Genomic DNA, 6829 nt, shown 5'->3' with positions numbered 1-6829 from the left:
CCACGACACGGCTCACAGAACACCGGATATGATTGCACGGCACTCAGGGTAAACAGCCAGAGCTGCCCTCCACGGTGTGCCCGGCTTGGGGTGTCTGGCTGCCTCAGCCCCTGCCTGGTAGCCTCCAAGGACTGCCATCTGAGCTTATCTAGAACCCAGCTGCAGTCCAGGCCTGGGAAGCTCTGACCTCGGGTGTCAGGGCTTGCACCCAAGGGATGCTCCTGCTGGGTAGGAGGTAGGAGGAGGTGCTGGCTCTTCACCAGCCAGGTCTTCAGACCACCCTCTGTCAATGGTTGAGGAGGGGGAGGGAGGGCATGAGAGGAGAGATGGCTGGACCAGGCCTCTACGGGCCTTGGTACCCGGGTCCTCAAGGAGAAGAGGGAGGGGGTGGGTGGTTAAGGCTGGAGACCAAGGGCCACCAGCACTGCCTCAGCCATGCTAAGTGAAAGGTCAAGGGCACCACTCTGGGGCCCCTCACACTGACTGCAACGAGGTTGCTTTGGTCGTAAGCAAGATGAATCCGTGCTGAGTGCCTCCAAGAGTCACGGGGCTAATCGCAAGGCTCCAGGAAACCCAGTGGACCCCTGGGATAGGGGTGGGAGAGGGCAGGCCCCAAGGGAATAGCACCGGATCTGAGTCAGCCCCCGGGACCTCTGCGGCAGGAGGAGGCTGCTGATTCCCATGGCTCTGTTGCGTGTCCATCCCTCCTCTCACCGAGATCCACTGTTCTGTCTCCGGCCTCAGGGCTTCTTCCTGCTGGTGGCTCCTGCCTCTTCCCACCATGCTCCTGCCTCTTCCCATCATGCTCTTGCCTGTTCCCATCATGCTCCTGCCTCTTCCCACCATGCTCCTGCCTCTTCCCATCATGCTCTTGCCTGTTCCCAACATGCTCCTGCCTCTTCCCATCATGGTCCCTGCCTCTTCCCACCATGGCTTGCCATGACCCCTTGCTCACTCTCCTCTCACTATAGGTGGCTTTGGGGTCAGCCAACATTCAAGGTGGTTGTCAAACATCTTCACTATCTTCCTGACAGCTCTCAGACTCCCTGGCACCTCCCTAAAGGAGGAGGACTCCTGCTCTTGGAAGATGAACTCAGACCCAGGTATTGTGCCTTCCAGGCTGGACACAGGTACTTGGCAGGGAAGGAGGACTCTGGGAACCTAAGGCCAGAAGCCCCAGAGAACCTGCAGTGTGGGCTTTGCTGCCTGTTGGTGGCAGAAGCTGCCATCCCAGAGGAGAAGGAATGCTTAGGGCCCTAAGCTGGGCTCCTGTGGGACAACAACAGTCTCTGATTTCCATCAGAGCTGTATTCTCAAACATGACCACTCCAGCCCTGCTCTCCAGCTGTTCAAGGACCTTGATTGCATCCATCCAGGTCCTCAGGATGCGTCAGGAGCACATCACTGTCCTCTTTCTCACCCCACCACCCACTGCCCTCCATGCTCCAACCACCCTGGCAGGTCCAGCTCATAACAGATTGGGTTTGAAAGGACTTGCCCTTAACTTTTCTTCAGCATCATGATTATAAAAGAACTTAAAAAAAAAAAAGACAAAACCAAAAGGTGCATTGCAGTTAGGGAAGATATGCAGTGAGGCCAAACTGAGCCCTGCTGGGCACAAGCCCTCCTCTTGGTGAGAACAAATGTTTTTAACGCAGCCCTGTTGCCATGGTGATCACTGCATCTCAGCTTACTGAGGTGGCATTGCAGATCTGTGGGGAAAGAACAGATTAGTCAATAAATGATGCTGGGATATTTGCTTAGCTATTTGGAAAGAAATAAAATTAGCTCTTTCCTTCACACCATACTTCAATAAATATTCCAGAGGATTTAAATAATTAGATGTAAAAAGAGAAATTATTATTTTTTTTTTAATGTTTGAAGAAACTATAGACAAATATTTATCTTGGGGTGGCTAAAGACTCTTAAACATAAAAGTAGTGGGGGGAAAAGTAACAAAGAATAAGATAGGTAGAATTTAATACATAAAATATCAATCTCTTGGTGTTTTAAACAATCATTTAATTAAATTTATTGGGCAACTACAAATAAGGTTCAAATAGTTGCAATAAATATGACAAAGAATTAACACCTCTAATATACAAAAAGTAATTACCAATCAATAAAAATGAGCGTTCCAATAGAAATTTCCAAAAAGAAATGTACAAAAAAGGAATTAAAATAAACAATAAACATATTTTAAAATATTCAGCTTCACTGATAATCAAAGAAATGCCCAGTGAAATACCAATGATATTTTCCTCTCTCTGACCACTTATATTAAACATTTTACTGGAGATTATACCCAGAGTAACTAGGCAAGAAAACAAATAAGTTCACCTAGATTGGTGATTGTTAGGAATTTGTCCATTTCATCTAGGTTAGATAATTTTTGGCATACCGTTTTTCCTGGTATTCTTACAATCCTTGTTATTTCTGTAAAGTCAGTAATAATATTCCCACCTTCTAATTTTAGTAATCTGAGTCTTCTCTCTTTTTTTATTGATCAGTCTACATAAAAGTTTGTCAAATTTTCTGATCTTTTCACAGAATCAAATTTTGTGTTTTGTTTTTTCTCTATTGTGTTGTTATAAGGTAGAAATTTAGGTTATTAGTTTGAAATCTTTATTCTTTTTTAATATAGGCAATTAGAGCTATCAGCACTGTTTTAGCTGCAGCTTACAAGTTTGGGCATATTGTGTCTTTATTTTTCTTCATCTCAAAATACTTTCTAATTTCCTTGTGATTTCTTCTTTGGCCTGTTAGTTATTTCCGAGTATGTTATTTAATTCCCACCTATTGGCAAATATTCTTCTGCTCTTGATTTCTAATTTCATTCTGTTGAGACAAGAGAACACATGCTATATGATTTCAATCCTTTTAAATTTATTGAGTCTTATTTTATGGCATAACATGATTTATACTGCAGAAAGTTCTATGTGCATTTGAGAAGAATACTTTTTCTGCTGTTGCTTGGAGAGCTCTGTAGTTGTCTGTTTAGGTTCAGAGGGTTTCTAGTGTTGTTCCTTTAATTCTTTAGACCTGGTTTCCTTTAGTTCATTGCACATATTTATGATAGTGTAGTTAAAGTCTTTGGCTAGTAAGTCTAGTGTTTAGGCTTCTTCAGGGACAGTTTCCTGTACACTGTTTGTGTACAGTTTCCAGTTTCCTGTGAGCCATTCTTTCTTGTGTCTTTGCATATCTCATAAATTTTTGTTGAAAACTGAATATTTAAAATAATATAATGAGGCAAATCTGGAAATCAGATCTCCTCTCTCCCATGCACCACCATTCCCCAAAGGTTTGCTGTTATTGGTATTTGTTGTTATTGTTGCTGCTACTGTTTATTTCTTTAGTGACTTTCCTGGACTAATTCTGCAAAATCTATGTTCTTTGTTGATTTTGGCCACTGAAGCTTCTGCCCAGTTAGCTTAGTGGTCAGTTAAGGATTGGATAGAGATTTCCTTAAATTGTTTAAACCATTACATCTCCCAGATTTGTTAAGGGGTTCTGTATATGTGATGGGGCATACCTTCAATTTGATAGCTTTAACTTTTACTTCCTGCTTGTGCAATGCTTAAAGGTCAGCCAGAGGTGAGAAAAAATAGATCCATTATGAGACTTTCCTGGGCATGTGCAAAGCTATGCATATGGACTTCTAGGATCACAAGAATATGTTGGAGCTTCTCAAAGCCCCCTAAGGACATCTCATTCCCATTTTTCCTTTTAAGATTTTTGTTTAGGGACTTTCCTGGTGGTTAAGACTCTGTACTTCCAATGCAGGGAATGTGAATTTGATTCCTGTTCGGGGAACTAAGATCCCACATGCTGAGTGGTACAGTCAAAATAACAACAACAACAGCTTTTTGTTTAGCCTTTCTTTAGCCCCAACTGGTAGTGCTACTTCAGGCAGCTACAAAATTAAACAGTTGCCGTTGACTGTTTTTGACAAATGCCCTGGAGCTGGGACCAAGAGCAAAGATTGAGTTCAAATAAAGAGACTCCCTGAGAATGCAGCTTTTCCGGGGGAGCTGCCAGACAGGTCAAGGAGTGACAGTTCTCTGGGGATGGGACTTTTGGGGCAGCTCCAAATCTGTTCTTTCCCTTCTAATAGCTGCTGGGCTACTGGTTTTCACAACCACCATAGTTGTGAGCTATTGCTTTTCAAACCTGCAATGGAATTGTGAAAAGGGAAATGGGAATAAGGCAAGTTAAAACTCCACAAAGCTTGCCATTCTGATTGTAATTCAGCCATATATTCTTAATTTTCTTTTTGGCTGCACTGGGTCTTTGTTGGCGAGTGTGGCTTTCTCTAGTTGCAGTGTTCAGGTTTAGTTGCCCTGAGGCACATGGGATCTTACAGTTCCTTTAGAAAGGATTGAACCCACGTTGCCTCTGTTGGAAGGCAGACTCTTAACCACTGGACCACTGGGGAAATCCCTTGGCTATATATTAAAAAAATAAATAAATAAACACAAACACTCCTCAAGTTTCTAAAAGCTTTAATTTCCAGTCATGGAAAAGTTGATTTTGACCATTTTTACCAGCACTGTCATTGCTGCTATGAAGAAGCATATTTTTGGAAGTCCTTACTCTGTTGTCCTGGAAGTGCTCCCTTTCCACCTGTTTGTGTACAGAAAATTGTATTGGAGCCCAGCCGTGCCCATTTATTTGTATTATCTATAGCTGCTTTCACACTGCAATGGAAGAGCTGAATAATTGCAACAGAACCCATATGGCCAGCAAAGCCTAAAATATGTACTATCTGGCCCTTACAGAAAAAGTTTGCCAACCCCTATGGTAAGGCAAGAAAATGATATAAAGATTGGAGGAAGCAAATTGCTGCTTTTTTGCATTAAAAATCATTTTGCTCTTGGTGCTGCTCTACCAAAGGGCTTCTTCCCCCTGCAAAGGACATGCTAAGGAGCCTTGAAACAGCACCCCCTTTGCCCTAATGGTCTCTTGATGTCATAATGTGTCTAGATCTAGTAACGGGTCTAGTCCCCAAAGTCCCATTTTGGGAATTTCCCTGGCGGTCCAGTAGTTAAGAATCCACTTTCCAATGCAGGGGAAGTAGATTTGATCCCTGGTCAGGGAACTAAGATCTCACACGCTGAGAAGCAACTAAGCTCGTATGCCTCAACTATAGAAGCCTGCATCCCACAACGAAAGGTCCTGCATGCTGCAACTCAGTCGCAGATAAATAAATTTTTAACATAAATAAAGTAGAAGGTACCAATTTAAAAATTGCTTTTTAAAATCTATGAACAATCTGTTAGCATAAACAAGTGAGTTTAATGAGGTCATCAAATGTATTAAACAAAACCCAATTTTAGGACTTCTGGATCCAGCTGAGAGAGTGTAGGCACACTCCACCTCACCTCTCCCACTGATCAGAGTTGAAAAGCTTGGACAGAATCCATAAAGCAGCTGTCTGCGGACTCTGGAAAGTAAATCACAGGATGTGGGCTGGAGAGGGAAATCCAAACGCAAAGAATGACCGAAATGGCTGTGAGTTGTCTGGTTTGTTTGTACTTCTCCACCTCTCCTGGCTTAAACTTTAGTACAACCCAAGTCTTAAAACAGTAAAGTCAGTGAAAACGGAGTAAGTTCTAAGGAAAACCTCTTCTTCTGACAGGACAACTAGGAACAGGGCATCTTGCAAGACTGAGAGCCTGGGGAGTGGTGGGGGGTGGGAGTGGGGATCTGTATTTTTTTTTATAAACAGTCGCACATTATTATTTTTTAATAATTTTATTTATTTATTTTGGCTGCACGGGGTCTTCAGTGCTGTGTGGGTGTTTCTCTAGTGGCGGGTGGGGGGTCACTCTCTGGCAGCGTGCTAGGCTCCTCGTGGCGGGGGCTTCTCTTGTTGCAGAGCACAAGTTCTAGGGCACGTGGGCTTCGTAGCTGCGCCCCACCCCGGTCTCAGTTGTCATGGCACATGGGTTTAGTTGCTCCTTGGCCTGTAGCATCTTCCAGATCGGGAGTCGAACTCATCTCTCCTGCACTGGCAGGCAGATTCTTTACCACTGAGCCATCAAGGAAGCCGCTCAATATTTTTTTCCTTTCAACTGTCTCTACCCTGAAACAAGCCTCAGTTTTGAATCTGCATTCCTGGGCTGCCAGCAAACCTAGATGCACCTTAAATCTCTGAGAGAAAAAAATTTCTCTCTGATCAGAAAACCTGGGATCTTCACTGGCAATATCTTGTTTCCTCCTAATTTATTGCCTGGGTTGGGTGGGGCGGGTAGCCCTATTCGTCCCATTTTCTTGGTGAGGAAACTGAGGCTCAGCGAGGTTAAGTAGTGCACCCAGGGTCACCCAGCACTGAAATGACAGAGTTAGTGTTTTCTCCCCCCCTCGGCCTCCTTAGTGTAACCGTGAGCTCCAGCACTGGCCCAGTGCCTGGCACAGCATGGGGCGGGCAGTGCCCTATGAGATGAGCCAGCGCAAGGCCAGGTTCAGAGCATCCATTGCTTCAGGAACCTGTGCAGACACAAAGGAGACCAGCCCCCAGCCTCCCTGGCCGACTAGGAGAGGCCTTGAACTCTACTCTGGATCAGCTCTTCTCAGTGTGGATGAACTGCTGTTGATGTTCTTTGCACATAATTTTCCGCGAGACAGGATCATTTGGAAAGCCATAAATACACATTCAGATGCACGTGATGGATAATAAACTCGGCTCCAACGAGTCACTTGAGCCCCCATAAATCTTGGCTGCATTTTCTTCCCTGGTGCCCGTAAATCAGGCCCTATCTCTGCCTCTGTCTTTGTCACCCTGGAAGCCCCTACCTGCCATGCGTCACACTGCAGGTGGAGCGTCTGG

The sequence above is a fragment of the Ovis canadensis genome, chromosome 24 (genome assembly GCF_042477335.2).
Source record: "Ovis canadensis isolate MfBH-ARS-UI-01 breed Bighorn chromosome 24, ARS-UI_OviCan_v2, whole genome shotgun sequence".
NCBI classification, from domain to species: domain Eukaryota; kingdom Metazoa; phylum Chordata; class Mammalia; order Artiodactyla; family Bovidae; genus Ovis; species Ovis canadensis.
Note: the sequence above shows the minus strand (reverse complement) of the source record.